General features: G+C 37.1%; 1 protein-coding gene and 3 non-coding genes across 4 annotated transcripts in view; 1 reads left to right on the top strand and 3 right to left on the bottom strand.

The window, feature by feature from the left end:
* Window positions 1-12,549, top strand: part of Rassf3 (Ras association domain family member 3) — a 472,172-nt gene that overhangs the window by 312,565 nt on the left and 147,058 nt on the right. The window lies entirely within an intron of this gene.
* On the bottom strand, window positions 2,060-2,123 carry LOC116890435. Its single transcript, XR_004386632.1, has one exon. It is a non-coding gene; the product is annotated as a U7 small nuclear RNA (small nuclear RNA).
* On the bottom strand, window positions 2,740-2,801 carry LOC116890430. Its single transcript, XR_004386628.1, has one exon. It is a non-coding gene; the product is annotated as a U7 small nuclear RNA (small nuclear RNA).
* Window positions 2,811-2,873, bottom strand: LOC116890424. The gene has a single exon (XR_004386623.1). It is a non-coding gene; the product is annotated as a U7 small nuclear RNA (small nuclear RNA).

Raw genomic sequence — 12,549 nt, 5'->3', positions numbered from 1 at the left:
TGCCCTTGACTTGAGAAAAAAGCTAGTAATAGCACTGGTTGTACAGAAGGCATTGCAATGGCTACAATTAACAGTCCTGTCTTCTAAGTGCCTGGCCAGAAAACAGAAACAACTACAACACAAAATTGATTCTTGCTGTAAGAAGAAATTTTTATTCCTATAATTTGATTGGCTTCGGCTAAAACATATTGAAATGCCTCAAAACTCATCTAAGGTCTTTGAGTTTTTGTTTGGAAAATTATTGGATTAGAAGACAAATGGAAATATGCCAGCATTTAAGATTGTTTTGTTTTCATTGTCTCTCAAGTATCAAGAGTGATATTGATCATATTTTTAGGCACCCATCTCTATTTTTCAGGTAAGGTTTGTTTCAAGATATCTCTTCTCACTATGCTTTGTGAATTTTCAGCTATCTGTGCTGAAGTTGGTAACCTGTACTACGTACATACAAGAGACAAGTGCTCCACTAAAGAGCTCCACCCATCCTTACAGAAGATATATTTTTCTCCCCTGAGTCCATTGTACAAATTTTGGACTTATTTAGGTAAAAATTCATTGTGTATTCACTTCACACAGGCTGCAGCAGGGAATGAATGTGTAATGAATGAATATAACAGTTTGCCAATGAAATCTTCTTTATGTCATGTTTCTCTGCACAGAACACCATTCTCAGGAATATATCCTAACGAGGTAACTACCCCATGAAAAATTGTTAGACACCCCATTCATAATTTTGTGTAAATAAAAACATTTTACTCTATGTAGAGTAAAAACAAGCTTAAAGTTTAGTAGTTAGATATAAGGAGATATGGGATAATATACAACTGTTTAAATGATGTGAGCATGATCTGTGCTGTCCTTAGATAATATTTCTGAAATGAATGCAAACACACAAAACCTTGAGTTTCTTAAGTTCCCAGTACAGGAAAAAGTAGAATGCACATAGCGATAAATATTGCATTATATCTGGTTTGCTCTTTTAGAGAAGAATGAACAGGGATATAATTTCAAACCAGAAAGACAAAATCTAAATCTGATTATCTGTAGATGTTTAGGTGTGATCTATTCCATATAAGCCTACATACATGGGCATACATGCATATAAGATCTGTGAGGCAAATTACAAAGAAATATCCAGAAAGTTTCCATAAAGAATGTAAAGATTGACTATGTTCCTAATGCAATAAAAAGTCTGTGTGTGTGTGTGTGTGTGTGTGTGTGTGTGTGTGTGCGTGTGTGTGTGTGTGTGTGTGTGTGTGTGTGTAGATTAGGGGAGAAACAGATGTCAAAGAAGACAGAAGATAAAATTGTCACTTTCTCATTGGCAGAAGGTAGCAAGTAGTGACAAACTAGGTTGATGCCTTCACCATGAGAATTTTATTGGATACACAAGGTGCACTGAGAGAAATAGGTCACGAAACTGCTGCTGCAGAGTGACCAGTATAGGACCAAGGTGAAGGCTCATGCTTGCCCTGCTCCATTTCCACTTCTTTTAACCTTTCCTTGTGCTTTTCCTCTCTCTATCACTTTTCCTTTCTAGTTCATCATCCTCATGCATTCTTCCTCAATTTTAACTCTTCCAATAAATATTTCTTAAGTTAAGCACTAAGTCTCTGATTACACACTAATCTAAAAGGAATAAAATGCTGAAAGAACATTCACTGGTTAATTACCTGTTGCTTACCAAATGTTCTCTCTCTCTCTCTCTCTCTCTCTCTCTCTCTCTCTCTCACACACACACACACACACACACACACACACACACACACACACACACACACACACACACACACATAGGGGATGGAAGAGAGGGAGAGGGAAAGAGGGAGAGGAAGGCAGACAGAGGACAGAGGGACAAAAAGATCTACGACTACCAAGGACCAGCTTCATCTTGGAGAGTGGTTCCTGAGGAAGGGGTATTTGGGAGGGGGAGAAGAAATATCTTGAAGCCAATGGCAGGTACAAGCTAACCACTCTGTCTTCTGCACAAGATGGTCCTCTAGATAGTTCTCTACTTGTGAAACCACTGTATTAGACAGCTCATTGCTTGATATAGCTCTCAGGTTTTCCATTCAAAAATCAGAAAACCTCCTAGAAAATTTTCTAAAAGAACTGTGTCAGCTCTCTGTAGGTTGATGTCATTATGTGGGTGTAGGCAGGTACAAGATAGAACAAGACCTGCTATTGGACAAGAAGGAAGAATGGGTGGGAGAGAACTTGAGAGAGGCACAGGAGGCCAGAGCAGGAGGTGGGTGCTGAGAGAACATGGAGGCTGATGTTAAAATTTCTTTCTGCACACATTACAGGTTGTTATGACTATTCTTAAGGGATGGATATGCACAGGATTTTGTGTTGCCTAGATGCACAAATATATCTTATCAACTGGATCAGAGGATATTGTGTGATATGTTCATTTATTTGGCAAGTTAATTGAGTTCAAGAGAGTGTATGGTCACAAAATGTACTGGCCCACCACAGAATTGGGGTGTGTAAGCCTGGTGTGGTGGAAACCAGCCAAGAGAGTTGTGAGTGAGTGTTGGGCAGCCCGACAGGGTGCCATGTTGAAATGGCTCATGGACGGAGGGTCAGAAAGTACAAGGGTGCAGCACAAAGACTCTAAGATAAATTAACACTAGTTCCAATGGCCCACAGGAGCAAGAACTAGCAGGAGAGCAAGATTGCCTCCAGGATACTTGGGAACTGGTTCTGCCTTTACATCAACTGCTCTCTAAGTAAATTTTTGGTTTCCTGACAAAAGTCAGAAAACCTGCTAGAACATTTCTAAAGGAGCTGTGTTAGGTTTTTAGGTAACTGGTTTTCCAAACAAAGTCAGAAAGCCTACCAGAAAAATTCTAAAAGAACTGTCTTAACTCTCTAAACACTTCTTTCTATGTAGCTCTCTCTGGAAGACCAAAGCCCAATTTTTATTTACATGTCAATTTACCTCCTGTTTCCTTTTGACTATCCTATGAATCAGCATTTTATGATATTAGCCACTTAAATTTTAGAAAAGAATAGCAAGTACATTTTTATTATCATAGAAAATGAACTCAGAGATCTGCCTGCCTTCGTAAACACAATAATCTTAGCTATGTGAAATTCTGCCCCTAGATCACCATTATCACCATGCCTTAATATGAACTTGCTCTGTCCCAGGTTAACCTTGAACCCAGAAATCTACCTGCATTTGTAATCACAAACAATAAGCTTAGCTGGGTGGGATCTTGCCCTGAGATTACCAGTTCCCAAATCTCTTTAACTCCTTGCTTAATATCTTTCTGACAAACTGGCTCATTTGTGAAGCTCCCTCTGTTCTTTTAGGTCCATGAATGCCCTCACACAATTCATATTGCACCCCTATATTTTGCATAGTTGAGAAATCCTGTAAAAACTAGTTCTTATAGTGATTTATGTATTCTTGAATTCATGTTTTCAGAGTTCTTTCCCATACCCTTAAGGGCTGTCCTAAAGATTTCAACATCACAGAAACATTCTTGCTTCCCAAAAATGTAGTGTTTCAGGGGTGGGTTTCTAATTATTATGGAGTCATTAAGCTTAGCAGAGAGGACATTCCCCCATAGGAAGAACGTAAAGCCACCCACCCATCTCAAAAATATCAATCCAGAATTGCTCCAGTTTAAAGGAAATGGAGGGACAAAGAGTGGAGCAGAGTTTGAAGGAAAGGCCATCCAGAGACTGCCCCACTTAGAGATCCATTCCATCTTTGCTGGTAGGAGCCTGGTACAGTTGTCCCCTGAAAGGCTCTATCAGAGCCTGACAAATGCAAATGCGGACATACACAGCTAAATATTGGAATAAGAGCCAGGACACAAATGCAGGAGTTAGCACAAGGACTGAAGGAGCTGAGGGGTTTGCAACACCATAGGAAGAACAACAATATCTACAAACCAGAACCACCAAGGTTCCCAAGGACTAAACCAACCAAAGAATACACATGGGGGAACCCATGGATCCAGCTGGACATGTAGCAGAGAATGGCCTTACCTGGCATCAATGGGAGGAGAGCCCTTTGGTCCTGTGGAGGATCCATGGACCAGCATAGGGGAATGCTAGGGCACTGAGGCTGGAGTGGGTTGACAGATGGGAAGAACACACTCATAAAGGCAGAGGATAGGGGAGGAGATAGAAGGTTTGCACAGGGGAAACTGGGAAGGTGAATAACACTTGAAATGTAAATGAAATAACCAATAAAAATGGCATATTAACCAATTGAAAGAAAAAGAAAAAAGAAAAAAGAAAAACATACTGGCACAATGCAGAGTTACATCAAGTGCCTGCTGTGGACCATGACCCTTTCTATTAAACAAAGTAACAATTTTGTTCTATCTTTTTACATAAATCATTTATTGTTCTGCTTAATGGGGCTACTATAAACTCAATAACCTGAATTATTTACAAACATTTTAGTTGAAAAATATACAGGCTCATGTCCTGTCCTCTGACTGAGTGACATTTGATGTATTGATCACAGGGACCGAAGACACATAGAAGTTGACCAGCTTGATTCTAGAAACTAGCCAGCATATTGTGGCTTAGTAGTTCTATAAAGAATATTTTGGCCATGAAGATCATTAAGGAATTCCTCAGAGGAATGCTGAGGTAAGAATAAACCGATGGGGGCTTATCCTTCATGATTCACCATGTGCTAATTGGCACCAAGAGAACACAGATGCAAAAGACATCCATTCAAAATGTTAGGTGTTTTACAAAAATACCTCCTCACATGCTCACTTTTTCTCTAAATTTAAAAGCTGGTAACATGGGAGCTACAGAAATGGTTTAGCAGTAAACAGCATTTGATATTTTTTTACAGAGTCCTGGGAACTGTTCTGTATACCCATGTGGAGGCTCACATCTGTCTGCAACTCCTGTTTCAGTGACCCTGATATCCATTCTGCTCCCCGAAGATACTAGATATTCACATAGGCATATCACATAGACATACATACAGACATACAAAAAATTTTACATGCAAAAAAGAAATGAATAAATCTTTAAATTGTTGCTAATTTAAAAATCAAATATAGAATGTTTTAAAGATGATTTTTTTCTGAACTGAATATTAATTCATTATTAAAAAATGAATGACTTTGACAATTCTAATTGTTTCTTATATTTTATAGTAATTGTAGTCTGGCCTGTAAATACAGTGAGAATTGCAGTGCATTGTGTGGAGATCATGAAAGGCACTGACATGGGAAGTATTGTGGAAGCATGAGAAGGATGTCACAGCATGGATCATTTGCAAATCAGACTGCCAATTCTCATTTTTATATAAAATGTAAACTATCTGGGTCAGATAGCCTGTATCTATGGAGAAACTAATCATTTCCAACAGCCGAAGGATTTAATGGCCGAGAAAGTCTTCATAACTCTTCTCTCAAGAGACAGTTTCAGAGATAAAATCTTGGAACTTATGATTGCACCAGGCACTGGAGGGTTGTGGCTCTGGGTGATGTTTATGGGCCACTGCTGGGTCGTCCTCTTTAATGATAATACTCCTGCCTCTTAATGTCTCCCTAGTTATTTTTTATGACCTGCTTGGATAATATTCTAATTGCTAACGCACATTACTCCAGGGCATCAGTGCTGGTTTTCCTTTCTTACCATGAAATGAATCGGACTAGTTTATGAATGCATTTTAAAATTGAAAGGATAATGTTAAGACCTAGTATAACAATCAGATACCTTATATAAGATTGAATGTAAGTAACCTTTCTGCATGATGATTGAACGGCTGTGGACAAGCTACTGGCCAATGGGGTCTTACTTTACTTTACATAATTCAGGCTGGTAATAAATCATCATGATGTCATTATCCATGATTCATTCTTTCCATAGTATATGTGGTACTTCGGCTGCAGTCATAATGTGGCTAGCTTAAATATTTGCATTCTTGACAAAAGGGACAACCATCTCTGTGTAATACAATTTTATACATGTGCGTGTGCGTGCGTGCACACACACATTTATGCATGTGTATATATAGGCATTAAGAGATTATATACATATATATGAGCATGCAACAGTTCAGAGGTTACTTTGCCTTTTCACTTGGTTTCCTAGCACTTCCTCTCTGATTTCCTGGGGAGGTTAAACATATGAGCTCCAGTGATGGTCATCTTATTCCAAACACGAGTCCTTTGTTTCCTTCGTCCCTCTTTCAAGCCCCTATAACAGGTAAGTTTGATTATTATATTTGTCAATCAACATACATATAGACTGAAGAGTTCTTAGAAAGAAGGGGCTAGCTAAAGCAAGTGAACAATGAGAATGATCAATTAAAGAATTAGCTATTAAAGGCTTGCAAAGCTTATATGGGGGGTAGTGTGTGGGATAGTGTGAATTTCAAACTGATTTATGAATAGATGCAAATTATTTGCAAGACACAATTCAAGGCTCTTCCTTTCAAGGAAGTAGAAAGACAAGACCAACATTGGAAGATGGCTGTAACTGGAATCAAAGGAGAATGTATCTTGTTATACAGCTCCTAATTCACAAAAACAGAAGAAAACTCAAGTCCGCTTTTTGTTGCAATTTGAAATACGCACTGCTTCTGAAAAAGATGAGCATGCCTTCATGTACTACTGGAGTAGAAGCCACCAAACATGCTGATTCTAGCTAAGTGGTAGCCTAGCTTATGCCTAAGCTTATCTTTGAAGTCAGACTAAATATGAAACCTAGACCTTTATATCAGTGTTGTTTTGGGCAATTTTTTTTAAAATCAAGATAGCTTTGCTGTGTTTTTTTTTTTTTTTTGATTGTTTGCTTTTTGTTTTGGGGGCCAGGCTGGCCTCAAACTCCCTATAAAGCAGCAGATAGCTTACCCTCTTGACCCTTCTACATATAATATTCCAAGCACTGGGTATTTGCTACCATGCCCATCCTAGAATTGTTCCTTATTTGCAATCTTAAAATGACCACTGCTGCTGAAAAGATGATTTCTGGTGCTCTGGTCCTGCAAAGAGTGACTCTGAAAGGCAGTTGATTCAGACCATCAGACAGTCTACATGACTTAGGATACAGCTACAACCTCAACTTTTATCTAAGAATTGTTTTCCTTCTGAAACTGGTTCCTTGTTTTACTCTCAAGTAGCTGTTAAGCCCATTTGCTGGGCGTCCTCCTTTTGTTATATTTGCCCCATTTCAATTTCATACAACTACCCTCTTGTTTCTCTCTGTCACTTGATTTTACAGATAATAAATTGGAAGATCTCCTGCATATTAGTAGTACATGAGGATATATAATTATATGTTATACCTAAAGTAAGATAGGATACATTCTAAGTAAAACTTATAGGCTCATAATAATGCTCTATCATTTATTTGGTAAAAATATATGGCATAATCAGACAATACTTGTTACAAACAGGGTTTTCTCCAAGATCTGGGGCCACCTCTTGAGGCATAGGAACAGCAGCAGTGAAGACATAAAGAATGAATCACATAGGTCTGTTCAGGAGAAGGAAGGACATGTGAAGGGTGGGACCACAAAAGCCACAACCATTATCACCAACCTTCTGCTTACTCTTCAAAATTAAAAAGTGTACTTAAGGAATGCTTCAAAATCTATATAAAGTCACATGTTGCTATGATAGTGAACCCAGAGAGCAATGTTAACACAGTGACAAATGTTAGTACAGGGTAAGACAACTCCTTATTAAGTCGTGTGTTTCTTCCTGCTGCTCAAGGCTGTAATGACAATGTCACTCTCTATGTGCTTATTGACTGACTAACTGAAAGCACAGTTCTACTTCCACTCACAGTGTCTGTTCATTTTATATCAGGGGCAAAGCAAGGTTGGCATGAAAAATATAACAAAGAAGTCAAAGTCCTTGAAACATACATTAAAAACCTCAGCTTGATTGTGACTATGGTTGTGCATAGCTATAATTCTTGCACTCACAATAGTGATACAGGGAAACAGAGAATGGTCATGAGTTTAAGATCAGCCTTGACTTATAGTAAGACACTGCCTAAAAAAATGTTCAAGTTCTGCTAACATAGTTAAAACTCTTCATTACAGTATAAATTGTGAGCATTCCTTAGGTAAACATGTAATTCACTTTGATCAGAATTAGATTCATTTCATCACTTTCCCCACAAACCTGAATTTCATTTTGGTTATCTGTTTTCAGTCTCTCTCTCTCTCTCTCTCTCTCTCTCTCTCTATATATATATATATATATATATATATATATATATATATATATGTATGTATATGTATGTATGTATGTATGTATGTATAAATAATTGAAATATAGATTCTGATACTATTTTTGGCAGTGCTTGGAATTGAACCCAGTCTTTTGTGTGTGATACGCAGGAGCTCTCCCTGTGAGCCTATTAGCTTTCAAATAAGCATGTTTCCTTATGACATTTTTATATAGAATTTGAGTTGACAATGCTTTAACTAACTCCTCTCCCCTGTCTCCCTGACCCTGATACCTCTTTAATCCTTCTATCTCTGCTTTCATTTTTCTATCTATTCTATTATCCTTAAAGTCTTACAAAAATAGTTAAAACTTTTCCTTACTATATGAATTCACAGCATTCATAAGGTAAAAATATAAATCCCATTGATCATATTTGGATTCATTCTATTTGCCACTTTAAAGCGTCAGTTGAACTCTTCTTATGAGACTCTTTCTACTTTCCTGACCACTACACACATAAAGGAACACACACACACACACACAAACACACATGCATGCATGCACACACACACAAACACACACACACACACATATACCTTTAAGCTTAAGACCCACATATAAAGGAAAAATTCAAGTAACCTCACTTATTACAATATTTTCCAGTTATGTTAATTTTTCTATAAATTTCATCTTATTTTTAATTTTTGATTCCTTGAAGCTATTATATAAAATGCAATGTACATTCATCGTATCCACACATTCCTCCTCCAATGTTATAGCTACCCACAACATATAATCCTCCCAACTTTATTTCTTGTTATTTTGTTAAATCACTGAGTTCAGTTAGTGCTGTGCCCATGTCCACACATTTTGGGTCATTCACACTGACACGAACAACCTACCGTCCACTTTCTCTAAGGGAAAGCACCTCTTGCCTTGGCAGACAATACCAACCAACTGACAATACCTTTCCAGACAGGGCTCAAGCATCAGAATACATTTTATGCTAGGATTTCTAGTTAGTTTCATTTCATACAAGAAGTTTTCATTAATACACACACACACACACACACACACACACATATATATAATGTACACACAAATATATTTGTATATTATATTGTATTTGTATATATACATATTTGTATCTACATATATAATATAATCAATATGATACAATATATAATATATATTATTTTCCTGGTTACCTAGCACAGTACTAAAAGATGATGTTTAGGTTTCTAGGGGAAAAGAGAGAAGACAACAATTATCTTAATCAGTTTTGGACCCATAACCTGCAATGCAGGCTTGCCAAGCAAGACATATATCATACATATTATATAACATATATAATTTATAATACAATATAATGTAATATAATTATTACACACATGTTCTTAATATATTAATTGATATGATAAATTAAGTAATTTAAGAATATATTAATATAATATAAAATATATAGATTTATATATATGAAATCAGCAGATAGCATTTGCAGTCACTCATTCTAAATACTATTGACTAATTATAACTCTCCACATTAACTACTGCTCATTGCAAAAAGTTGTGATCTCTACAGATCTACTGACACATGCATAAACATTTAGAAGACATCTTGGCAACTTGAAACGTAACCATTTAGGAAAGGAAAATATCAGTAGGATCTCTTGTCGAGCTTGTGACTTCCTATGCTGTTGCAATCCCCTTCAGCCCCTTCAGTACTTTCCCTAACTTTTCCACTGGGGTCCCCATGCTCATTCCAATGGTTGGCAATAGCAACTGCCTCTGCATTTGTCAGGCTCCAGCAGAGTCTCTCAGGGGACAATTGAATAAGGCTCCTGTCAGCAAGCACTTCTTGGCATCCTCAATCGTGTCTGGGTTTGATGTCTGTATATGAAATGGAACTCAGGTTACCAATCCTACCTCTGATAGAGGACTAATATGCAAAGTATACAAAGCACTCAAGAAGTTAGACTCCAAAGAGCCAAATAACCCCATTAAAATGGGGTACAGAGCTAAACAAAGAATTCTCAGCTGAGGAATATCGAATGGCCAAGAAGCACCTGAAGAAACGTTTAACATCCTTAGTCATCAGGGAAATGCAAATCAAAACAACCCTGAGATTCCACCTCACACAAGTCAGAATGGCTAAGATAAAAAACTCATGTGACAGCAGATGCTGGCAAGGATGTAGAGAAAGAGGAGCACTTCTCTATTGTTGGTGGGATTGCAAGCTAGTACAACCACTCTGGAAATCAGTCTGGTGGTTCCTCAGAAAACCAGACATATTACGTGAGGAACCAGCTATACCATTCCTGGGCATATACCCAAAAGATGCTCCAACATGTAACATATGCTCCACTATGTTCATAGCAGTCTTATTTATAAAAGCCAGCAGCTGGAAAGACCCCAGATGTCCTTCAACAGATGAATGTATACAGAAAATGTGATACATTTAAGCAATGGAATGTTACTTAGCTATTAAAAACAATGACTTCGTGAAATTCTTAGACAAATTGATGGAACTAGAAAATACCATCCTGAGAGAGGTAACCTAGTCACAAAAGAATATAAATGGTATGTACTCACTGATAAGTGGATATTAGCCCAAAAGTTCAGAATAACCAAGATACAATTCACAGATAACGTGAAGCTCAAGAAGAAGAAAGACCAAAGTGTGGATTTTTCAGTCCTTCTTAGAAGGAAGAATAAAAAACTCACGGGATGATATATAGAGACAAAGTGTGGAGCAGAGGCTCAAGGAAGGTCATCCAGAGACTGCCACACCGGGTGACTTTGTTTTTCTTAATGGACATGGATTCCATCCTATGGTTTAGTCCTCAAATCCATTAAATGGAGAAGGTGATTTCTTCCTTAATCATTTTGCCAGTGTTGGAAGTCTGCATTGTAGTGTATGGATGGAGAACTGGATAGAAGTCCCCTAGAAGTCTCAATAGCATCTTTAATATCATGAGTATCAGTTAACCAGTAAAATGGTTCCTTCAAAGTTCAAGGTTTATTTCTCTATGTCTTAAAGTTTGAATGTGGAGTATCTTTATCAATAGGATCTTATCATCTTGTTATGGTTTGACAACCAAGAACCAATACTGTTTCTCATGTCTCTGGGTCCTCTCCGACCAAAACCCAAAAAGAGGTATCCTATTCAATTAGTCACTTAGCATGGAATTTATTCTTTCTCTGACTTGAAAAATATTCTAATTTTGTTAAAAATATACTCTATGCCCTTAGTATAATTTTATAATTTTCTATTTCCACAACATGAAGATTAACTCCTTTCCTATGACGTGTATCTCTAAGTTCAAATTTTTATTATTGACATTTATTGAGTCTTCTGAATTCTCCACCTATTCTTCCACCCCAATAGTCTTTACTCCACAGGTACACTTTAAGAATGAGGGTTCCTGAGGGGAGTTTTATTTGAAATAACATATTGTTTCATTTAAAACAATATATAAGTTTGTCTTTTCTTCACTAATTCTCTTTTTTAAATCCTATTTTCATATCTTGTCTGGACTTTCTTATTACTAATTTTTTTATTTTCTTCTCCTGGATTACGTTTGTATCTTCTGAAAGTTATTTGAAAATGGTTGTAATAGTTTTTAGGTGAATTTTTTTGTCTGGATGTTCTCCTATGTCATTCTCCTTAAGAGTTCTTTGGTAAAATATAGTAATATTTAGAAATTATATATTGATTTAGAATTTTGTGTTGTTTTTTTCATTCTGTACTGGTATTTGTGCATCTACAGACTGTGGGTTGAACAAAAGGGTGGACCAAGGCCTAAGGGACATGAAATATTTATCTGTTGCTACTAAGGGAAAAATGGATGTTTGCTCCAGAGGGAAGCATTTGGGATCAGTTATCTGACAGTGTCAAGAACTAAAGTAACTTTGACATTGTAGAACAGAAATCAGGGCCCTGGAACCTGTTAACCTTTTTTGGAACAAAACATGAAAATAATCAAAGTTTGAGCCAAGAGTTCAGATTCTGGGAAGTCTTTTCCTGTTGGAATCAGGAGCTAGCAGGTTGTAGACATTTGGGTGGTAACTCAACACTTGCATACCACATAACTCTTCATACAAGAGCTTGGGGACCTCCAGAAATGTGGCCCAGAAACTCATAGGGTTATTTGCTTGTTGGAAACTAATCTAAAGTGATTAGGGAAATTTGGGATGGAAGCTCAGAATGGAAAAACTTCTAATATGTGGGGAAAAAGTTATTAGTATAGTTAAAGTTTGAGTCTGGATCCAGATGTCTAGGCATCACTTAGCTAAATGTGCTGGAATATACAGGAACAGATGAAGTGTAGAATAGTTGATCAGTATCTGGAGACCCTTTGTGTGTTGATCC

The sequence above is a fragment of the Rattus rattus genome, chromosome 1, assembly GCF_011064425.1.
Source record: "Rattus rattus isolate New Zealand chromosome 1, Rrattus_CSIRO_v1, whole genome shotgun sequence".
NCBI lineage: Eukaryota > Metazoa > Chordata > Mammalia > Rodentia > Muridae > Rattus > Rattus rattus.
The sequence above is the reverse complement of the archived record's forward strand: the minus strand, read 5'-3'. Positions and strand labels throughout refer to the sequence as shown.